Genomic DNA, 12,563 nt, shown 5'->3' on the forward strand with positions numbered 1-12,563 from the left:
ATTCTGCCAGTGTTTAATTGAAGCGCCTACTGTGTGTCAAAATATATATAAAAAAATTAATCTTATCATTAGAAAGAAGGGAAAGCAAGGAAAATGGGAAAATTCATCCCCTTCTCCTACTGGATTCACTAAAGTTCTTCTCAACTGTACTTCTTGCCATTGCCAGCATTATGTGCTACGAAACTGATAAGATAAATCCATGCGCGATCTCTTCACCTGTGGTCAATACTGGCATAAATGAAACTCCACCAAAGCCTGATTTTAAACTAACTCCATGGTAGAGCACTTGCTTTGCATGCAGGAGGCCCCAAATTCAATCACCAGGATATCTCCTCAGAACATCCTCTGTCTAAAACTCTAAGCCCTAAAGAGCCACTTCCAGTCAGTGTAGCCAATACTGAGCTAGAATGGTCTGACTCAGCTTCTTATGATTCTATGATTCACTTTAGGAGCCTTCTTCAAGGTAGCAAGAAGTATGAAATCAACGTTAGAACTGTGAGATCCCCCAGGATTTGACTTCATGTGCAGGGCTGGATTTCGGTTTGATGAGGCCCTAAGCTACTGAAGGTTATGGGGCCCTTTATATGTTCATCTGTCCTTTGTCAACAACAAATTGTCACTGTTTTTTTGTGTTGAATATATGCTATATGGTAATTTATAGCATATTTGCACATAACAATATATCTGTTTTATCAGAGTAATTGTTGAACTGAAATACAATTAAGAAGAAGTATATTAATAGTGAAATAATTATTAAGCTCTAACTTAAAATTTTGGAATTGTACATCCAGGTTTTCTTCCTTTAAATTTTTTTGGGGGCCCCAAGAGGGTGGGGCCCTAAGCTATAGCTTGTTTAGCTTATACGTAAATCCGGCACTGTTCATGCGCATGTTGCAGAACGACCTACATTGCAATTTTGTACACAAGCATTCTTACCTATGTCCAAGTGGCTCTGAGCGGCGTAATATGGAAAGAAAGAAGCCTATCGAGGGTTGTGGTTAGATGACACTTTATTCCATCTTCATGATGTTTCCTTACCTGTTTGTTTTTGCATTTCATGTGATCTTTCACAGGACCTGAGAGCCACTTCTGAGTCTAGCACTTTACTACTCTTTTCTGCATTGTTTCCTGTGGGAGGTGGGCAGAGTTTTTGTAACCCTTGTTAACACAGGAGTTTTGTGTTGATAAAATTTGGGCTCATACACTGGCATACAGTTCTTTCCTGCCAACTAAAATTAAAAAAACAAAATAAAACATGGCAGTACATTGATCAAAAAGCCAGAGTTCCGAAACACAACAATCTACTGCCGTGTGAAAGGAACATTGGAAAGTGGGGCAGTACTGCTAGCACTGTAATTAGTAAAATTAATGCTATAAGTCTCACATCTAAATGCATCCTAGGATTGATTTCTTCTTCTCCTCCATATTAATACATTGAAACTTACAGCACAATCCTAAGTATGCCTACTCAGTCATAAGTGTCATTGAGTTCAATGAAGCTTATTCAGAAGTATGAGTCCGTAGGATTACAGCCTAAGGGTAGCTTTGGGTAGTATATCTAATTATAATGACCATTGGCGATAGGTAACTTCAAAGGAGTGCAGAAGTTATGTGTAAAACTCCCTTCAATGGGCAAAAAGACCTGTTCATTTTTCTTCAGCAAACAAATTAAACCATCACAAATGGAGAGAAAATGACAGTTTCCGTAGGCATGCGGCATTTCAATAAAATGTCGTATGAATACCATGGACGTAACCGGGGGTGAGGGGCAGGAAGGCAGCTGCCCCTCCCCCCAAATCAAGTAAATAAATAAAAATACTTAACTAACTGGCCGATTGTGTTGCAGATAACTTGGTTCTGGCCTTCCCCCTAACTTAAAGTCTGCCCCCCCCCCAAAAAAAAATCCTGGATGTTTTAAGCTGGCATCCAAATAATATCAGAGGAGCCATCATTTGGATTTCAGGTGACAGAGATTTTAAAAGCTGTGGTGCCACTATGGAAAATATACCTGATATACAACTCCTAGTAGTGTGATGTTAAGAAGGGTCTCCGCAGCCAAGCTTAATTCACAGGCAGGACTACACAGAAATAGGCACTCCTGCAGCCGTTTAGGTCCCAAGTCACTCAGGTTGTTACAAGTCACCTGTAAAACCTGCAATTGTGACTCTATCCAGTACAGTAAGTTGGCTGGGTCAGTAAGAAAGTTGTCAGTAAGAAAGGATAAAGGGTTGTTTTAGGGGAGCCAGCCAAGGATAAGAAAGATGTTCACAGTGGCAGCAGTGAAGTTCACAGAAGGGAAAGCGCACTTCCAGGTGGTGGCCATTTCCAGGTGGGTTTCAATTACATACCTGCAAATTCAGGTTGCGCAATCATAGTTGATTGGGAAGTCTTGTGCAACAAACCCAATTCCCCAAAAGATTGTATGTGATGGGGAAACATGTGCTTTGGTGTGATGACATCTAACCTCCCTGCAAATTAATCTGAACAAATGCTGATTAAATAGCCAACATCATCTGATCTCCCCACAAACAAAACAGGATGAATGCTCAATAAACAGGTTGTTTGGGACCACCCTGAGTGTGCTGTCCTGCTCCCCCTACTTCCCTTTCAAAGGCTAGTGTTTGCTATAATGAAAGGGTGAAGAAAGCCAAGATGGAGGTCTGTTGTTGAAAAGTAGGGTGTGAATATTTCTAAATCAACTAAACAATTAATTGTAAAAAGGGGTAATGAAGCTACTTGGAGAAGCAGGTGTTCACCATGACCTGGGCATAGGTGGTGTTTTAAGGAGACAGTTTGTTGGGTCTGACTTTTTGTTTATCAAAGACTTCTCCTCATACAAAGAAATGACCCTCCAAATCATTGCAATAATTCTATCTTATCATCAATAATAATGTGGCAAAAGGCAAAATATGTATATAATCTGAAGGGAAACCAAAGTGTAATACAGCACCATGGAAAGAATAAAGACTGGCCTTTCTAATGTCTTACTAATAGATTTGGAGACGTCCTTGTTTGTGTGATAGTATTTATTGTAAACGAAATATGTGGACCTTAAAAACAAGCATTTAAGAGCCAGCCCAGTCAGTGGGCTGGACTAGGACAAGGGAGAAGAGTTCAGATTCCCACATAACTGTATGCGTTACAGTGTAAAGCATACTGTGTGGCCTCAAGCAGTCACTATTTCTCAGCTTAACATACCTTACAGGCTTGTTGTGGTAATATAGTAGAGAGGAACAGCTGTGAATGCAACTCTGAGATCCATGGAAGAACAATGAAGTACAAATACATATTTTATTGTACTTAAATGCATGTGTCTTCATAAATTACAGTCCACTTCACAGATGCTGAAGTATAACAACAGCAAGTAGAAAAGGAACACTGTTTACATCTGAAAAAGACTAGCCTCAATGCAATCTTCATTTTTCAGCAATATACCTTTCCCTACCCCTTCTGTCTGTGGTTGTTGTTTTTTTGTGAGCGAGGAATCCAAAGCCTCTGCTAAGTGTTTGATTCACACAATTGATTTGTTGTTCCACCACATAATGTTCTATCTATCAACTCAAAATATTTTTTGTTGAGGACAGCAGCTTCCTTGTCTTTAATAAAATGGCTAAGAAGTTTTACAAACTTGGCAATAACTTTAAACTCAGCCACACAACTGCCAATAAAACGTTTTAAATGTGTTACAAAGTGCAATATACAAATGTGACACTAGAAGGCAACAGTGAGCTATGCAAAATTCAATGTATTTTTCAAAACGTTTTTTTAAATGTGTGTAGATTCCACCTTTGTTGGTTTTCCTCTTCCAGCTCATCACTTGGCTGCAGCTTATGAACCTTACAGTATATTGCAAATGATGGCTGGTGGCAAGGAGGTGGATGCAGAAATAAATTACTCTCCTGAATAAGGTGGCATTTTAGCTGTCATCCATAAAGTAACCTGGATATCCAGGAAATTGATGGATTACATGGAATAGGAAAGGAATCATGCAGAAAGGAAAGGCGGGCATAAACAAAAAGAAGGCTGAGAAATAACAAAAATGAGAGAAGTACCAGCAGCTGCACATATCTGCTTCAGGTAGAAGACTGTATCGAACCAGCCCTGATTCTCCATCAGACCTACGTTTTCCATCCCAGGAAGAAATGGGCTTAACCTTTAATTTCCCTCTAAATAAATGTTAACAGCATTTGCTCAAATTCACCCTTGATATGACTCTGTCTCCTTTCTTCCCTGTTGTCTCCCTGCTGTTTCCTTCCACATCCAACACCAAAATTTAGATAATATCCCCTCTACCTACCATATACCCCAGTAGTGCCAGAAAGATATGTTATGCTTGAACAGAAATTAAAAAAATAACTTCTTTTCTCTGTGGATAATATTTCAGGCACACAGTGAATGAAATATGCTCTGCAAATATTGACCCACACAAGATGCTACTTTTCTTTATGGGGTCCCCATCCAACCCCCACCTGTTTTGCCATCACAAAATTTCTTGGTGTTTCATGCACACTTTTCTCCCAGTTGCTTTATGATGCCATTAGAGGGCAGAAAAGAGTAAGTGTGTAGGCAGAAAATGCACATCCAAACCTATAATCTGCAAAGAAAAGAAGCGATGAGATTTAGATAACAAAAAGAAAAAGAGAGTGAGAGAGAAGGACATTGTTTTAAATGAGTCATCAGAGATAATGTGCTGAACTACGAATAATGAATCTTGCAAACTAAAACATTTCACATCTCAGTACATCTGCCATCTTTTGGAAGGAAGATGGGAAGTTTGCTGCTGGCATTGGCAAAACACGACTAGGTCAATAACTCTTTTATCTAACAGCAGCAAAAAGAGACGAAAACATTTCTATGATACTCCTGTTAGAAGAGAAAATAGATGTCAATTTTTACCTTTGTATGCACAATCAATTTGTTTAATTGCATTAGGAATGTGAAATCTGAAAATGTAGGTCTCCATTGTAGTCATAGAATAAAGGTTTTTTTTAATTTTTAAATAAATTTTGCACTGAGAGGTTAAAACATAAAGATCATTCTGAAAATGACAATGGATGTATTGCACAGAATGTTTATATATATATATATATATCTGGTATCTCTTGTACTTCCTGAAAGGGCAAAGGAATAAGGATTGGGTTAGCATATCCAGTTTATTGGGGAGGTGGGAGACGATACCAGAAGTAAAATGTGTACCAGGTTCAAAGGCTTTCTCTTTAGCTAGCACTAAATTGCCCCCCGAAAGTGCATTTTAAGAACTGTTGTTTTGGTTAGGGTAAGGGAAAGGTAATTTTCTAGATTAAATAGGGAGAAATAAAAACTGTCATTTTGAAACTGATGACAAGGTGTGGACTCTGCCAGAAAAAAAGACACAACAACCTTGCATGCTGGAGAAGCACCGTGCACAATAACACAACAAGAAACCCGTCTGGTAGAGGGATCAGTGGTACCTCGGGTTATGAACTTAATTCGTTCTGGAGGTCTGTTCTTAACCTGAAACTGTTCTTAACCTGAGATACCACTTTAGCTAATGCGGTCTCCCCCTGCCGCCATGCCACTGTCACACGATTTCTGTTCTCATCCTGAAGCAAAGTTCTTAACCCGAGGTACTATTTCTGGGTTAGTGGAGTCTGTAACCTGAAGCGTCTGTAACCCGAGGTACCACTGTATTGGAATGGCCTGCTTCTTTCCCAATTCCCCCAAACAATTACAATTATATCTCACATTTTCTTTTATCTTGACTGAGGACATTTCCAGAACAGGGGGAAGGGAGGAAAGGGTGAAGGAGAGACTTCCCCATGTGGTTTATATATAATTAAGGTAACATTAACTTGTGTGGTGTGGAGAGCCAGTGTGGTGTAGTGGTTAAGAGTGGTAGACTTGTAATCTGGGGAACCGGGTTCGTGTCTCCGCTCCTCCACATGCAGCTGCTGGGTGACCTTGGGCTAGTCACACTTCTTTGAAGTCTCTCAGCCCCACTCACCTCACAGAGTGTTTGTTGGGGGGAGGAAGGGAAAGGAGAATGGTAGCCTCTTTGAGACTCCTTTGGGTAGTGAAAAGTGGGATATCAAATCCAAACTCCTCCTCCTCCTCCTCCTCCTCTTCTTCTTCTTCTTCTTCTTCTTCTTCTTCTTCTTCTTCTTCTTCTTCTTCTGCAATACACAGTAAGCCCCTTGACCTATTTGTTTGATGTTTGACAGGTTCCTTACCCAGGGGCACTTCCTTTATGTCCCCAGTTTTAAAACTGACTGTCCACCCCCCAAAAGGGGGGTGGGGACTGGGGGGAAGAAATGTGATGTCTATCTTGCAACCCAAAAAAGATCACCCAGTGAACTTCATGGTTGAGTTGGGAATTGGAACCCTGGTCTCCTACGTCCAAGTTCAACACTCCAACAACTAAAACCAGAAATGTCAGGTGATACATTTTTTAAAAAAAATCATAGAATGAAGCTTATTAGTAAATATGCATATACATAGATATACATATTCGGAAGGTCCAAAAGAAGTAAAATGAAACAGCTTTCTATTCATGAAGTCTTTCAAAAGGAAAGGTCTTCATAGTGTGCTACGTTGCCATCAAAGAGGGCGCAAGGAGGGCAATTACAAAGCCCACGCAAAAACCTTTTACCTTTACCTTTTACATCTCCTTTTTACCCAATAGTTGAGTAAATGGACACTCCAAAAATGGCAACAAATAAGCCTCTTAAATAATCAGTTTGCACCTGGGAGAAAACAGCTGTTCCTGTTTATCAGGAGCAGTTCCTGTTTTCAGGTTCCTTTCACTGGAAAATGACTACCTCTATTTTTTTATTTTTTTTGAAATGTGGAAAATGCCTCATTAAAATTTCATTAGTGCAATTTTCTAGCATTATCATTCTTGAGGTCTGGTACCCTAGCAACAATATATTCTGGCACAGTTATATTTTTGAGTTTATTTTTTTTTAATTATAAAATAACAGGGATAGGGGTGGGGTGGAACATGCAAACAGATATGTGATGTGAGCATAGAAGTGTTAAATGCATGCCCCTATTTACAATGGTAAACTGTTTTTCTATTATTGTTTATGGTTAGCACAATTTATATACCACTTGATTGCAGTAAAACCTCTAAGCATGTCCTGTTTCCCACTTGCTGACGCAGAATTCAGACTCATGGCTAAGGTGTTGTGATTAAAATCTTGCCACAGCAGGAGTGGGAGACATCAGTGACTCTTCACCAGCCTGACTCATCTCTGCCTCCCCCTCACCAGCTTCAGCTTCTAATTCTTCACAGTGTGGTGTAGTGGTTAAGAGTGGTAGACTCGTAATCTGGTGAACCGGGTTCGTGTCTCCGCTCCTCCACATGCAGCTGCTGGGTGACCTTGGGCTAGTCACACTTCTCTGAAGTCTCTCAGCCCCACTCACCTCACAGAGTGTTTGTTGTGGGGGAGGAAGGGAAAGGAGAATGTTAGCCACTTTGAGACTCCTTCGGGTAGTGAAAAGCAAGATATCAAATCCAAACTCTTCTTCTTCTTCTTCTTCTTCTTCTTCTTCTTCTTCTTCTTCTTCTTCTTCTTCTCTGCCACAGACTCTCCCAGCTCACTAAGTCCAGTTACCCCTTCAGCTTCTCTCTAACCACTCACCTTCATCCCACCACCATTCCCTGGGCTCTGAGCCTTCTTCCCTTAGTGGTTCCTGAGCTGGTTCCTGCCACCATTCCTCTACATCCAACCAGTCAATCAGCAATGCAGCAGATGCCTTACCTTCACCACGATATCGGGTGCTACTTGTTTTTCCATGAGAAAAAAAAATGTTTAGGGAGCTTTCCCATCCCAGGCTACCTCGCCCTTCCTTTTTTCAAAATAATTTTTATTAATTTTACAAATATTTTCATACATGACATCATAGTTTGCAGAATAAAACCTTTGGCTCCCTGAGCCTGTGACTTCCCTCCTCCCCGACTGATGATTTTAAAAACCTAATCTCTATATATTGCATTTTCCTGTATTTCTTATTCCTGTTAAATCATAACCTTATATAATACTTACTTAACTACGATATGTAATAAGTGATAAAATTAACCTTACCAAACTTCCTATAACCCTGCTAGCGGAGTTAATTGATTACAGTTGTCTTTCAAATGTAACAGGCTACCTCACCCTTCCAAACAGAGATGTCTGTACACAGGAAGCTACATGCAGTTCAGTATTGTCTATGCAACTAGTTGTCAGTGGCTCTCCAGAGTTTTCGGAAGGACAAGATGCTGTTTTCCAACATTATCTTGTGATATTGGGGGTGAACCTGGCATCTTCTACTTGCAAAGCATGTGCTGTACATTTCCTCCCCAAAAATGCTGCCCAAATGTTCTGAATTCTCAAGTAATATGTACAGATTAAAGTCAAAGTATGCAAATCAAATAGGAAGTTTCTCCTAGTGTTTAGTCAAAATCGTCTTCCTTGCAATTTCCATCCATTGGACCTAGTTCCACCCTCTGGAGCAACTGAGAATAAGTCTGCCCCATCTTCTGCATGACAGTCCCTCAGATACAGTGGTACCTCGGGTTATGAACTTAATTCGTTCTTGAGATCCGTTCTTAACCTGAAGCACCACTTTAGCTAATGGGACCTCCTGCTGCTGCTACGCCGCCAGAGCATGATTTCTGTTCTTATCCTGAAACAAAGTTCTTAACCTGAAGCGTTATTTCTGGATTAGCGGAGTATGTAACCTGAAGCGTATGTAACCTGAAGTGTATGTAACCTGAGGTACCACTGTATTTGAAAGCTACTGTGAAGCCTACATGTGAAAGGCATGTGATGCAAGTAGTGAAGACTGAACTTGACAGAAAAGCAGGGGAAGGAAGTGTGACCTCACCACACACACACACACACACACACACAGTGGCAGAGAAAACCGCTCGGGCGCCTGGGGCGGCGCGCCCAGGAGCAGGGCGAGCCGTCCATAGGGGTGGGGCAAGGGCGGGATCTCTGGAATCTACCTGCCTCCTCCCACTCAGCTGTCCTATGGCTGGGGGGGGAGGCAGCGAGTAGACCGTTTGGGCAGCGCACAAGCAATGAAGGCAGCTTGAAGCAATGATTCTTCAACATCAACTTCATTGGACTGATTATGTTGTGCGGATGCCAGATTATTGTCTTCCAAAGCAATTACTGTATTCCAAACTTAAAAATGGAAAGTGTAATGCAGAAGAGGTTTAAAGACTCTCTCAAGGCAAATCTTTAAAAATGTACTATAAACACCGACAACTGGGAAACACTGGCCTGCGAGTGCTCCACTTGGAGAACAGCCTTTACCAAAGGTGTCATGGGCTTTGAAGATGCTCAAACTCAGGACGAAAGGGAGAAACTTGCTAAGAGGGAGGCACGATTGGCAAACCCTCACCATGAACAACTTTCACCCGGAAACCTGTGTCCCCACTGTGGAAGGACGTGTGGATCCAGAATTGGTCTCCACAGTCACTTAGGGACTCACTGTTAAAACCATGTTTATGGGAGACAACCTTACTCGGCTATGAGTGATCGCCAAAGAAGAAGATTGGCTTGAGAAAGACAGAGATAATGCAAATTCAGGATAAAAACCTTGGTCAAGCAACCAGTTGATACAACTCTGCACAGAAGATTGCTGTAATTTCAGCGCTTCTGTCCTTTCACGAGATCACTTAAAATATCACACCCCTGTCCTTGGCAGCATGTCACACTGCACTTGTAGAGTCTTAAATTAATTTCTAATAATTATACCCCATTACTGTTAAAAGAAATGTACAATTTCTTCTCAGAGGTTTTAGGAAAGTGCTAACATTTAACTAGAGAAAGTAATGTAAATTTACATCTTGTTATAAAAATAAAAAAGAAAACCTGGAGATGGGGTGGAACCAGCCCAAATATTCTTAATGGGTTGTCCTTAAATGGCATGAGGGGTGGAGAAGGAGGGAGGGAGACAGAAAAGAAAAAGTAACTAGTTATCTTCTAGTTATTTGGTACCCCACATTCAAGCACAAGAGTGCTATCCCCTCCCGTGGTTTCCAGCAACTGGTATTCAGAATGGCTTTTCTCATCCTGGGGCCCCACAGGTTGCTGGACTACAGCTTCTAGCAGGGCTAGTTGTCAGGGCTGAGTAGAGTTGTAGTCCAGCAACCTGTGGGGCCCCAGGATGAGAAAAGCCATTCTAGAATATAGAAATTTCACAACCACAGCTGGAGGCAACAGTGAAGAAGAAGAAGAAGAAGAAGAAGAAGAAGAAGAAGAAGAAGAAGAAGAAGAAGAGGAGGAGTTTGGATTTGATATCCCGCTTTATCACTACCCGAAGGAGTCTCAAAGCGGCTAACAATCTCCTTTCCCTTCCTCCCCCACAACAAACACTCTGTGAGGTGAGTGGGGTTGAGAGACTTCAGAGAAGTGTGACTAGCCCAAGGTCACCCAGCAGCTGCATGTGGAGGAGCGGAGACGCAAACCCGGTTCCCCAGATTACGAGTCTACCGCTCTTAACCACTACACCACACTGGCTCTCCAATACCAGTCGCTGGAAACCACAGGAGGGGATAGCGCTCTTGTGCTTGAATTCTGCTTGTGGGTCTCCCACAGGCATCTGGTTGGTCACTGTGCAAACAAAATACTGGACAAGATGGGCCATTGGTCTGATCAGCAGGCTCTTTCTATGTTCTTAATTGCTTGGATACAGACTAACAGAGCAATCCAAACAGTGACCAACTCAAGTGTGTTTCAATGAGACTAAATAATGACTCAATTTGGATCTAACCCACTGTCTTGAAGAAAATAGGTATTCATTCCATTTGTAACATTGCAACATATAGTTATCGCAGAAGAACTAGTATAGCCAGCCAACTCTACATGCCAACAAGGAATCTCATCTACAGTACTCTCACTACTGACCTGGGAGAACCACAGCCTGTCAGTGTTGTCAATACTGTATTAGATGGACCTCGTACTGTATAAGGCGGATTCTGATGTTCTAATGTTGTTATGTTTAGGAACACTTCAGGTTGAGAATTGTGGTCTAAATTAGTTTTGTTTTTTTATTAATAGTAACAACCTGAATTGTCATTTCTGTTCATGAACACAGCTAGAAAGGAACAACACTGGCATAGTCTCAGACATGGGACTCTGTTACATTGCTTTGTTTGTTTTTAAAGCGCTTTAAATGTGTTATAAACATACAACAACAGATGGCACTGTAGAGCACAAAACATTTCTATGCAATTTTACATAGGGTTTTTTTCTTTTGTTATGACAATTTAATTTATGACTTATTTATAGCAGATTTTTTTTCCTGCCTGTAGATCCATACCCAGGTCACAGAGTGGTGAGGGTCAGGGCAGAAGTTTTTATTTATTTAATAATAATGATAACAATTAAATTTCTTACCCATCCTCTACCATAAGGTTTCAGGGCAGATTACAACAATGAAATATCCAATCGTAAAATGAATGAAAGTGTAACAACCAAAAAGCAAATTATAAAGATAATTAAGAAGAGTTCCACAAATAAAACAATTACAACAATCCCATATACAAAAGAAGTTTGAAAATACCTCCAATACAGATTGGGATAAAGAAGAGGATCTCCACTTAAATAGCTTGTTGAAAGAGGAAGCCATGATAGCTATGTTCTGCCTCTATTGTCAGAGGCATTACGCCAACTAGTGCCAGTTGCTGGGAACTGCAGGTAGACAGAATTCTGTTGTACTTATGTGCAGGCTTCCCATAGGCGCCTGGTTGGCCATGATGAGCACAGGATGGTGAAGTAGAGGGGCCATTGGCTTGATCCACCAGGCTCATCATATGAAGGTATTCAGCTGGTGCTGAAAACACAAGAGACGGAATCTGCTCAACATGTAATGGGAGGGGATTCCAAAGGCTAGGCGCCACCACACTAAAAGCCCAATTCCTACATTATATGGGATGGACCTCCTGCTTTCTTCAGGAGGCTCTTTCCTAAGGAGTACGACAAGGCTGTATATTGTCTCCCTGCTTATTTAACTTATATGCAGAATTCATCATGCGAAAGGCTGGACTGGATGAATCCCCAACCGGAATTAAGATTGCCAGAAGAAATATCAACAACCTCAGATATGCTGATGACACAACCTTGATGGCAGAAAGTGAGGAAGAATTAAAGAACCTTTTAACGAGGGTGAAAGAGGAGAGCGCAAAATATGGTCTGAAGCTCAACATCAAAAAAACTAAGATCATAGCCACTGGTCCCATCACCTCCTGGCAAATAGAAGGGGAGGAAATGGAGGCAGTGAGAGATTTTACTTGCTTGGGTTCCATGATCACTGCAGATGGTGACAGCAGTCACGAAATTAAAAGACACCTGCTTTTTGAGAGAAAAGCAATGACAAACCTAGACAGCATCTTAAAAAGCAGAGACATTACCTTGCTGACAAAGGTCCGTATAGTTAAAGCCACGGTTTTCTCAGTATTGATGTATGGAAGTGAGAGCTGGACCATAAAGAAGGCTGATCGCCGAAGAATTGATGCTTTTGAATTATGGTGCTGGAGGAGACTCTTGACTGCATGAAGATCAAACCTATCCATTCTGAAGGAAATC

The sequence above is a fragment of the Lacerta agilis genome, chromosome 5 (assembly GCF_009819535.1).
Source record: "Lacerta agilis isolate rLacAgi1 chromosome 5, rLacAgi1.pri, whole genome shotgun sequence".
In the NCBI taxonomy this organism is placed as follows: Eukaryota; Metazoa; Chordata; class Lepidosauria; order Squamata; family Lacertidae; genus Lacerta; species Lacerta agilis.